Raw genomic sequence first — 12,240 nt, 5'->3', positions numbered from 1 at the left:
ATAAATATGTATCACTTGGTTCTAAAGTGAGTTATGATTACATTTTCCTACTTGTACCTGAAATCTGTAGAGGTTATTCATCTTATCCCTATATCAGCCATGACAGTTATAGCCATGCGGTGCATACGGTATAGATACCTGTTCAGCAGATAAATCAGCAGGCATGAAGGGACCTGTTGTTATCAATTTGATCTTCAGAATAAATATACAAATATGTGTACAGCATTGTTGTCACCGAGAACAATTTCCCTTCTTCTTACCGATACATTTTTAAGAGGTTGTTCCAAGAGCCACTTTCCGACAATGCCAGAGGGAGATGGAGGGAAGCAATGATCAGGCAGGAGAACTAGATTTATGGACTGTTGTCTATTTTCTTTAAAAAAAAAAAAAAAATCTTCCTTCTAGCATCACTTGTCCTCAGAGTACAATGCTGGCTGGATGCAGCGAGTGAGGGTAGGGAAGAGAGGCGACGGGGACAGTTACGGTCAGTGAACATTTGTAAAAGGAAACCATTCCTGATGAGGCTGAGCGCGGTATTGCCTCTCAACTGGTGCTAAAGAGCTAAAGGTTTTATGGTGCAGCAGAGACTGTAGTTTAATCCTGATTTACCACGGCAGTTCAGCAAGGAGGAGAGACTCACACAGGACTCAGCCAGGCAACTCGAATGCCGCCAGGACCTGCTCGCTCTACGCAGAGCAGAGAAGCTGGGGAGGGGAAGCCAGGGGAGATTTCTTCTCCTTCACTTGCAAGTCAGATCACAGCGACAGGCACAAGGATGTGGAAATGCCGGGACCATGCCACTGCATCACACCGAGCAGCACCTGAGCAGGGGGGACATCAGGTCACGTTCGGATCTGAGTGCAGGAATTAGAGGAACGCTTCCCTGGAGGAGTCCTCCCTCACCAGGCACCATTTTGGCCGGGCCACTCATCTCAATCGTTCCAGGTGCCAGTCCTGAGGATGGGGCGGGAGGCAGCGCTTCACAGCCCCAGCTGCTGTCAGCTGGAACATCCTTGCAGAGGTACCGAGTGAGGCAGTATGGTAGCAGAGACAGCAGCTTCTCCCAGCATGGAGGTACTGGAAGATCCCAGCAAAATGGGAAGGCAGTGAGAGTGACTCCAGTGCTATAAAGGCATCTGCATGTGTGCATTGAACTGACTCCTATGGCCCAGGCTATAAAGGCTCGCCCAGCTAGAAATACTGATGGGTACTAAAATTAAGATGTAGAATTCACTCTCTGCCTCCCTTGTGATGATCTCTGTGTGCATCACTCCAGTTTTACAGATGAGGAAATGGAGGCTCTCCATGTTCACCTCCTCAAAAGCTCAGCAAGATGCAAGCAGCAGCAGCCACACAGCCAGTCCCTTGCCCTCGTTTCGTACATGGTACCAAATATCCATGAAGATGATGACAATATTAAATAGTTACCATCCTTGACAGCTACATTCTGCTCTCTTATTTTTTGTAAGTCTGGAGGGAAAGGAGAGTTACTCTCTATAGTTACAATTTCCAGGTAAGGCTGGAATGCAATCTCCTGGTGACGTATGCCTTGGTAGCCCGGGGAAAAGGCTTATGTCTGAACTGTTTTGTTTTTTAAATGCTGTCTCTTCTGGGGAGGCTTTTGTTACTTAATTAGTACCATTCATTTAGCTCGCATCACAACTGTGCTCAAGGTCCCCAGCAAGGATAGAGTCCCAGATTTGCCAAGAGGTAAAAAATATTGTTTCCAAATAAAGTATTACTTGGATAGGTCTTTGATAGTTACAAATCATAACCTTCAGGCTCCATCCTATCTTACAGAACTTATCACCTCGACTTCCCTGTCAGGCAGCCTTGTATTATAAGACTTGTATTATAAGACACTCATAGCTAGACACCAGGCTGTTACCTCAGATACACTGTGGCTTGGTACGCACCCAGGTTATAAAGTTTTCTGACCCTCTCTCCTTGAGCTACAAAACCAAGATTGCACCTTCATTTTTACCAGCTGCAAATATTTCTTCAAGTATCACAAGGCTTTGATATTTATTTCCTCAAGGAAAACTCAGGATTTACTCAGGAAAGTCAGAGGTTAATAAAAATGTGTTTGATTTGGAAATGAGAAGGCAACATGGAAGTGCTGGGGTGCCAGGAGTCTGAGAGATGAAGGAAGCAGCAAACTCGACTCTGAAGACGGCTGAGGACGTCACCTGCGAGGCATCCGAGATGCTGCATGCTGAGTGTGTTTAACGACACGTAGGGAGAGTAGATGAATTGGGTTGTTTTTCTAAACTATGATACTTTAATGAAAAACAACTTCTGTCCTTCAGCCGTAAGAGCTATTCCTATTCTTGAACTGTGAAGGAGGAGGAGTGAGCAGGAAAATGCCATATGAAATTAAGCTAAATTCAGAGACGGTACATTCTGGCCAACAAGGAAGATGTAACCATATATCACAGCATTCTGTTAATGAGGATTCATTTTTAGCCCAACTTGTCTGTAATGAAAAACCCTAACATTTAATTTCCATAAAGCTAGAATTAAAGCTGACTTTAACCTCGGTGTTCTCTACACATTAGCCTTTTGCTATGGTGTAAATCTCTCTGCTCATATAGCAATATAGAAGCCACCCCCCTACCATAATAAGTGGGTAATGCTGACTCATAACTCATTATACTGCGTAATTCCAGACCGCAAATGTGCAGCTTCCATTGTTGGGAATACTGTCGTTAAAAAGGTACCGTTGCTTTAGTAAAAGATCTGTGAAAAGCGACAATTTGTCACAAATCAAGACTTCTACATTTGTAGTAAAGTGCTGATAAAAAGGATGTAGGTAGATACACTTGTTTTGTATCCATAAAAATTGGAAAAATTCTATTTTCCCTTGAATTTATTTCCAACTATATTAGAGACTTACATTGCCATGGCAATTTAGGCACCTATTTTGTGTTCTCCAGTACCAAAATACCTTTGAAAATTTGGACCTTGGACACTACAGTGATCGTTTTGCAGATAAAGCTAAAGCAATCCACTACCAAGTGAGATACAAAGGACAAATCTTGAGTCCCTGCGACACTCAAGCATACTCTAAATCGCCACTTTCACTCACCTACAGAGTCCTTTTGCATCAGTGTAAAAACAGGACTCAAAACGATTGCAAATGAAAAGGGCAGAAGCTGACATGCACATTGATATAAATGAGTGAAAGCTGCAGAACAACACGTTATTAGATGTGTCTCCATTTCATCCCCTGCCAAATGAAGTCACTGTCTCCTTCAAAGGAGGGCTGTGGGGTTTACCTCCTGAACGTCTGGGAAGTGCTCAGAGGGTCCTGGACAGAAAATGCAGAGGAATCATAAAGTATGATTGCACTAGGGATGCCTGGAGAAATTAGGAATCCTAATGTTAATTAGAGCTGTGTGAATAATTCATAACAGATCGTTTATTAAAAGAATGCTGCTACTTTTTTCTGTTTGCAAATTGTCCATAAGCAGATGGTGATTTTTCTGGATTGCGTTCATTATTCAAACCTATTTGCTAAATTATTTGGGGGAGTAAGCTCTGCTATGTGTCTCGTCCAGGAGGAGTTAGCTGGGCGTATTTAATGGTCAGAATTCACCATGATAGTGTTAGTTTTCATTGGACATATTGATCACCCGGTGTGTTTCTGTTCCTGACTGGATGTATGAACATTTAGAAGAGGGACTCCAGCACGAATACTTATACACTGTATTACGGCTCCTTGCGCTCCCCCATCTGTATGCCACATCAACCCGCTGTCTCTCTGTTCAGAACTTGCCTTTGCATAGAATTATTCAGAAATGTTTAAATCAGAATAATTATTCCTGAATAGCTCTCTCTGTGAGCACTTATTCTATAATAAGAGTGCTGTGTACCAGTTTAGTTTAATCTGCTTGAAAGTGAGCTAAAGTAAACGGGGATAAGGCATGCCAACTGCAAAAGAAGAGGTGCCACAGAATTTAAATTCACAGCCTATCTATCTCTTGCTTTTAAACACAAAATACCTTTTCTGGGTCAAAGAGGCCCCTGAGCAGCGAAGCTGTAGAAGCTGGAGGGTTGCAGCAGGGGAGGGAGTGCTCTGTAAATACCCTGTGCAATGCACCCACTGTTAGAGAGGAGATGCTCAAAGGGACCTTGAGTCTGATGGCAAACAGTTGGTCTTTGGTTATTCAAATTAATTCCCGTGTGTATACAAACACTTTGGCTCAAGTGCTCTCTGTTTTGGGGGTGTGCAGCTCCTGGTACAACAGTGCCCGGTCCCTGATGCGCGGTGGGGTTAATGAGTCAGCTAGCATCACTAGCAAGGGCAGAATTAGGATTAGACACCAGCATCCCACGACCACCTCCAAACCTCCATTTCTAACCTCTGAATAATATTAGCCCTCAGTGGAAGCAAACAGAAAGAAACAGAAAGACTACCAAAACATTGGTGGACAAATATTCCTTCTGCACTACAAACTGTTGCTTACAGCTAGTATTTTTTGGGTAGTGATCTGCTTTTAGATTTTCTCTGAGATGTATATTCCATCTCTTTGACACTATCTCGGCCTTATCTCTGCTCATTTTTTTTCCGTTCCTTAAATCTCTTTCTTTACCTTTAAAATGCTCTTTCCCCAAGCAGTTACAGACACATCATTGCCGTTGTGCTCTTAGCATGCAGCTGAACAACCTGGGAAGCAGAGGGAGGCTGCTCACAGCGCACTCCGCACCCTGGATGCAGCTGAAAAAGGGGCTGCAGCTGAGCCTCTACCTTAAGGACCACTAAGTGCGGTGGCACCGCATCCACCCACAGTGGAGGCAGAATTAGAACAGAAACTAGCAGCAGGGCGCTACTTTTTTAAAGGAGCTTAAAAATAATAATAATAAATTTTAAGAAAGAGGAAACTTATCCAAAAAGGTCTTTAACGTCAAAAGTATGGATTTAATTTTCTCAGACTCGGGAGGAAGGCTCCCTGTGCAATCCCAGATGAGATTTTCACAAGTGCTTAAAGCAGTTGCATTTCAGTAAGAGCCAGGCATCTGACTGCCACAGTGATATTGGGTGGGGTATTTCTTGCCAAACTTTAGCTGCTTAAGTTTGGGACCTAGCTTTACCTGGTGAGCCAAGGTTTGTTTACAGCCAAAGGAAGGAGAGAGGCATTACCAGGTGGACACCTCAGCTACAAGAGATTCGTTGCCCTCTGCTGCAACAACAAATCTGCATTAGATTCCCCAGTGAGGCTAAGAGGAAAGATGTGATGAAAACCAGAAAGGCTGCCTGGAAATGTGTAGAAAAAGTGCTGGATATACACGTACATAACAGGAGACTAATTTAGTGCATTAAGAGCAGTCCATCCCTTCTGAGCTTCCCACGGGCTGCAAGGCGGGGGAGCAATTAAGAAGAGTATGGAAAGCACAGAGTAACTCACCAATGCTTCTGTATCAGTCTTTACTGGAGACAAAATTGTGTAGATACTGGAGGGCTTTGCAGGAGGTGTAAAATAAAAGATGATCTTAGAGATAAGACGTCATAAGTGATGTTTGAACTAACAAACTTGAGAGCAACAAATTGCCAAGATACTAGGGGGACACTGGCAATGGGAGAACGTGCATTTTAATGTGTGACAGGGCAGAGATATTAAGTGCAAAACAAGCCATGCTGCTCTCACTGACAGCTCGGTCAAGGGCTGCACTCCACCGCTGGCATCTGACCCTTTCCCATCCCATCGCTGGCATATTCTTCCCTTACTCCACACCATCCTTCTTCATCCTTTAGTCATGCCTCTGCACAGGCTTGGCATAACTTCCCCTAGCACCCGTTGGTTGCGTTAGTCCTTCTGACAGCTTTGCAGTCTAGCAAAGTCTTAACAAGAGTTTAATTCAAAGTCTTTGATGTGTCCCAGTGCCCTGATCCTCTTGCCTCAGTTTCCCTGGAGAGACGCTGTGCCAGGCTGGGCTTCTGCTTTGGGGCAGGAGACAGGAGCATGGTCCTCGCTCAGTGAAGAATGAGGCAGCAAGGATCCTTGGTTTGGATATACCCTCAGCATCCTGTTCCCCCCATTCCTCCAAGGTGCTCACCCTGTCCCTTTCTGTGCAGTGGGTGACTGACGCCAACACGCCCCGTGAAGGTGTCGGTGTAAAGCATCATCGTGATGGAAAGCTTCGTGCCGACTCTCCAGACAGAGAGGAAATATTCCACCCAGAGGCACTGCGCACAGTTGAGAAAACGCCTCCCCAGAGACAACTTCAAGCCGAGCAGAGCCATGGCTCTCCCCGTCCGCGTATTTTCATCAAGATGTTTCCAGACTGCAACAGGGAGTTAAAAATGAAGTTGTGCAGGTCACTTGCCAACCTTCCCACAACCAAGTCTATAAAGAATAGCAGCTAATGTTTCTTCTGTGCTTGTGTTTCCCAGGAAGGGTATGTTAATATAGCCTGTCTTTATTATCCTATCTGAAAAGATATTTCATTTTACCAGTTTTTACTACACAATCTCAATAACTGGAACTTGTTTAAAGGCTCACTGCTCCAGGAAAATGCATTACATCTTGGCTTTTAAATCCGCCAGCTCCCATTTATTGGTATTAATAATGCATTGGGAAAGCTGTTCTTTTTATTTTATTTTGGTCCTCTGAATATTTTTTTTGGGGGGTAGCTCTAAAAATATTTAAAAAAGAAAATGTTTTCAAACAGCATTTCTGTATCCTAGAGGTAACCACACTCTACATGCCATTAAGGAGTCATTTGCAGTGCTTAGGAAGGGGGAAAGGCGAAGGAAATTAAAAAAAAAAAAAAAAAAAAAAAAGAGAAAGTAGCAAAACTGTTTCATAATCATTTATGAGCCCAAAGTGTCCAGGGAAAAAATTTTTAATAATAAACAAAATACCTAAATTAGTTTCCATTTAAAGTTTAGGCGTCTTTAATTTATAAACGCTATTTAAGCAGAGAAATGTTGATGAGGGCTAGAGTAATTATTCGCATAAGTGGAAATGCAAAACTTTGGTGCTTCTACACAGTTCATTCTACTTCTGCTAACTCCACTGAGCTTTTTTTAAGCTCGGCTCACCCGGGGAATTGCTGCCTGCATGTTTATGTATTTACTGTAGAAGATACTTTTTTTTTTTTTTTTTTTTGCCAAGCTAGCATAGGCTTTTTAATCTTTCAGTCGTTTCAGCATTACTATTGTGAAGCAGGATATTAATGGTCAGGCACTTCTCTCAGGAACACTGGTGTAAAATCAGAGTAAATGGGCTGAAGTCAGTGGAATTTCTCCACTTCTTAAGCATAGCCACACCCGAATACAACCCCCAGTGCTCGAAGGATCTGGTAACCTAGGATCACCTCGTGTTTACCTTCATCGCTCTCCTACTGTGCTAATCAAAATGGGAGAGAGGAAGTTTGGCCAATAACATTTTTTTTTCCTATGCTGTGTGCTGTATAAATGCAATCCATGCATTATTATATTGAAACTGGGAACCTCTAAGCAATTACTTCCCAGCACATTAGTGTCCATGTACTAAATGCTAAAGTGTTTATTCAGTGCATTGCAGGATCAGGTTATTGCTGAGTCTGTCCATCATGCCAAGAAATTATTGCTATAAGTGCTTTAAGAGCATGGCCAGTACAATGGAGATATAACCAAGCTGAAGGACTGTGGTACTCCTGCTTGATGTAGGGAGGTCAGGCATGTCTTTATTTAGAGGGGGGGAAAAAAAAAAAAAGCCTGCAAAAGTGTTCAGATGCACAAAATCTCATCACCAAACACATTGCTGTAGGAACCAAAAAAAAAAAAAAAGACACAAACAACTTTATACTGAAATTGAGTGGAAATTGGAATAGTGAAGGAAATGTGCTTTCTTTTTCAATTCCAGATGCTCATGCAGTCTTTTGCCTGGGATTAAGAGGTCACTTATTGCAGCCTTAAAGGATAAGGACTGGGCTAGATAGGAGAATCAGCAGCTGTTTATTCTGTAAATGTTTGAATATGAATCAGGTCTTCCTTTTCAGAGCTTCACTTATTACTTTTATTTACCAGGATAATATCAGAAATCTAATTAATTCTTCCCACCTCTTTCAATGCTCAGTGTCTCAGTGCTTCAGCAAAGCTGGAACCCTTTAGAGCTTTCTATCTATTGAATGAAATATCCTTGTTTATAAGGATGGCTATGTCTTTATCTTTTCAGCTGAGATTGCCTTAAAACGTACTGGTGCAGAGCACACAGATAATGCTGGGGGAATAAACATCTCTCTTTTTTTGCATTTGGTTATCAACTGGTGGTTTATTTCTGTAATCGTCTTTATCAGAGTCCTTGCTACATAGTGGTTAATATTCAGGAATGATTCTTCTTTCTTTCAAAAGTTAGAAATATCAGCCTCAGTGAGACAAACTGAGGTCCAGGGCTATTAAGGGACTTCTCCAAAATCACACAGGGAAGATTTTTAAGGCTGGGATTCAACAGACCTAAATGTGATGTTCAAAAACCGGTGTCTAGTCCTCAAGTACTTCTGCAGACAGTTTCTGGGGTGAATTGCCACTCTGGAGGTATTTCTGGAGACAACTCTTAGACTAAATGCAGCCCTAAAAGGACTAAACTTGGGCGTAATAAGTCCCAGTCTACATATCTGGGCTTCTGCTGCAGTGACTAAGCCAGAGGACTTGATCTGGGCTAAAACACAGGCCTGCACTAACAGGCCTTCGTAATTGCCTTATTTTGCCCTGTTTCAGCCCGTTTCCAATCACCACCTTCCAGAGACAAGATGGGAGGAGGGCAGTTTCCTAGGGCAAAGATGACAACCAGCATTTCACCAAGCCTGCAGCAGACACCGGTGACTCCTGTGCCACATTGGGATGGTGCCAAGGGTCACCCTGGGGCTCTGCGCATCCCCAGAGGAGGAGGACGGTGCGGTTGGTGCTCATGGTGATGCACCCCGCTTTCCCGGATCAGGTACTGGGTGCCACCGTAACCTTGAGCTTCCGGTGCTGAGATGACAGCCCCTCCTCTAAAGCCTTGTCTGTTTTGACTGTAAGCTCTTTAAGTTGGGTCTCTCTTGTAATACTCGCACATCCCATCCTAGAAAGCTGCCACAGGAACAGCCCTTATCTTGATGAAGGACTCAGTGTGCTGCTCTAGTGCATTGTAATAATAATATCATTAGAAAAGTTCCTTCATATCATCCAGCCCAAGGACAAATGAGATCTCCCTCTGTGCCAATTCAACAAGGATTTTGTTTATTCTTGATTATTTCTGTTGGTGATGCTTGTATTACTGGAGTTTGTTCTGTTTGCTCACAGCACTCTCTCTGCTGCTAAAGCCTTTCTTTTTGCATTTCACCTAAATGTTTCCAGTTTTTAAAATGTTTAGGTAATTCCTAGTGACTCCTCTTAGCTTTTAAGCAAAGCTTCTTCCTTGTTATGTCCCTGGTACTCCCAAAATAGTTGTTCAGTAAAAATAGCTTGTAACAACATGCGGCCATTGCGGCATGAGGGGACCAGCCATTTCCTAAACATATCACAAGAAGTTATGTGTTGATTATGCATTTGTTATTGATAATTATTAATTATATGCTGGTTATTACAGCACTCTCTTGTTTTATTGGCGTGCTATGCATTTTACAGAGGCAAAAGCCATTCTAAGAGAAATGGGTGACATTAGCTCAGCACAATGATTAATAACTTTATGATAATGATGTATATCTACTTATCATTGAGCTCTGAAACACACAAGAAAGTCCTGTGCAAGCTCGTTCACACCCTGCTTGGTACATGAAGGGGTGACTTTGTCACTGAGATTGGGCCACTTTTAGAGCCAAAAGAGGGAGATGATAATTAGTCCCTGTTAATTAGTGGAGGCTGGCTGGGCTTGGGCCTCTTGGAGTTTTGCAACATGATTTTACACTTGGATTTCTGAGGGACTTTAAAGACAAGCCTAAGCATACACAGCCAACTGGGCTTCCTTGAGCAGGCTTGATGTCCAAGAGACACAAAGTAGGGTAAGTCATGTCCCTTCCTTGGTGTCTAAAGGTTGACAACTGAACAGGAGTCACCTCTGAAATCTGCTGCTCCCATGTTCCTTTGAGCACTTCCGTGCTGGAAACTATGTGGGAGCACAGCCTCAGCCATCGGGGTCGTCTCACTTTCGTACAGCTTCTTCTCCATCCATCCATCCAGAGTACTGAGGGCATGGGGGTGATCCAGATGCGCTTGGGTGAACTTAGTCACTCAGGATTTACACCAGCATCCAAACCTTCCTCCTCATGTTTCTTTAACTTTGGCTCTGCTGAGCCGGTATCTGTTTTGATTTGCAACCTTGGTGTTATTTGAATGTATAGTAAGTAGCCTGTTGCTGGCAAATATGAGATGCTGATAGCTTCTGAAATCTATTTTCCATCCTTGAGATAACAAGACAACAAATTTTTTACATCTTGGGGGAAAAAAGTGACAGGCTGCTAGGGGAGGAGATCAAGATCTGTGCAAGCATGTGTCCCTGTCCCTCAACTCAGGATTCAATCGTTTCCCCAAGCAGGATGACATAACCGGGGTGATGGAAATGTCCCATTTCCCAGAGAGGGGACAGGAGGGAGGGGGGACCTCAGCATTGGGACTGGATTGATTTCCCTCTGCTAGAGCAATTACACTTCCAAAGTGGCAAAAAAATAAATAATAATAAATGAGTAATAAACACCCCATTTGAATCTTTAAATGAATATCGGATTTTAATTATAAAGGTTTAATTTTCAGAATGGAAAAGCTACTTTTGCACAATTACTGCGTGCAACTTTTAATTAACTTTCAAGAACTTTCTCTTACTTAAAAAAAAAAATCTAATTAATAATACTTAGGGAACTATTAGCATAAAATAAGTCATGGAAAGGGGGAGAGAAATATAAAACATATATTGTACAAAATTACTTAGGAGAAAGAGAATTGCTAATTCTGAAAACAAAGCCAAAGCTTCCAGCTTTCCTAATTCTGGCCTATAAGGAGCTTTTTGCTGAATGAAAGCATGAGAAAGACATGGGAATCATAGGATTTAGAACAGAAAATACTGTTATGGTAATCAGCTGTTGCAGAGACCTGTAAGACTAGGAGAGAAGATTTGTTTCACTCGCCAAAAGTTCCTTTATTTTGGGGAAATATGACACCGGTAGGTAAGACTGTTCCAGGGAGACAGTGAATGAAGGGGTAAAGAATGGGATGGGAACCCACATGATTGCTCCCCAAAGAACCCTAAACCCAGCCGCAAAGAGAGGAGAGCGAGCTGAGCCTCATCGGCTGGGCAGGAAAACACGGGCGACGAGGCAGCATGCTTGTTTTTGTAACCCGCTGGGAGCTGGGAGGATGGGGATGGAGGGGAGCTGCAAAATCATGAGCAAGAGTGGAGGAAAGGAAACCTTTCTGAGGCATTGCGCAGCCCTCCAGAAGGAAGGCTGGAGGGACTACAAGGGTCTGTATACGCAAAATGGCCCAAGCAGGGCAGGCTCGGAGCAGGAGAGGGAACACTGATATGATGCTCTGGAGCAGGAGTATATTACTGCAGGAACTAAGAGAGAAATTAAGTCGGGGTACAAGGACACAAGGAGGGCAGCCTGTGGTAAAACTTGTTGCTTCAGTAATGGAACAACAGTGAATGAGAGTCACTTCACAATAATATTTTGCCCAGGCCTTGTTCCAGCTGTGTTTAAATTAACCAGTAGATACAGCTGTCAGCATTTCTTTTATGAGATTGCTCCAACACAAGAAATCCTCCACGGTCTAAACAGCATGTTTTGAAATATCTGCGTTTGAGGGTATAAAGGAGGTTGAGTCTGTCTAATCTAGAGCTCTGCCAACGTGCCTTTGACTCAGCTAAATGTACCCTGTATGAAACTGAAACCTAAAAATCCTGGCCATAGTGTCCTTTATGTCCAGTCCAGCCAGAGCAAGCTTCCACCTCCATTCCCCTTCAGGGAGGGGAAGAAGGATGTAAAACCTAAGATTTGAAGCATTCCTTTTAACGGAGGGTGGGGGGAAACCTGATGTTTGCAGCCCCTTCTCGTAATGAGCTCTGTGGCCAATATAACAGAAAAATAAATCAGTGAGCAGGAAAAAAGTACCCACCCTCTGTGTCCACAATACACGGCTTCAGATTCATCTTGCTGACCCTTGGAAGAGCCCTGCCGTGGCTCTGTGCACAGCTCTCCAATGGCAGTGGACAGCATTCAGCTAAACCTGAAAAAGAAACAATAAACTTTGGATTGGGGACCTGCCTGAAGACCCCAAGG

The sequence above is a fragment of the Ciconia boyciana genome, chromosome 18, assembly GCF_034638445.1.
Source record: "Ciconia boyciana chromosome 18, ASM3463844v1, whole genome shotgun sequence".
Taxonomy (NCBI): Eukaryota; Metazoa; Chordata; class Aves; order Ciconiiformes; family Ciconiidae; genus Ciconia; species Ciconia boyciana.
The sequence above is the reverse complement of the archived record's forward strand: the minus strand, read 5'-3'. Positions refer to the sequence as shown.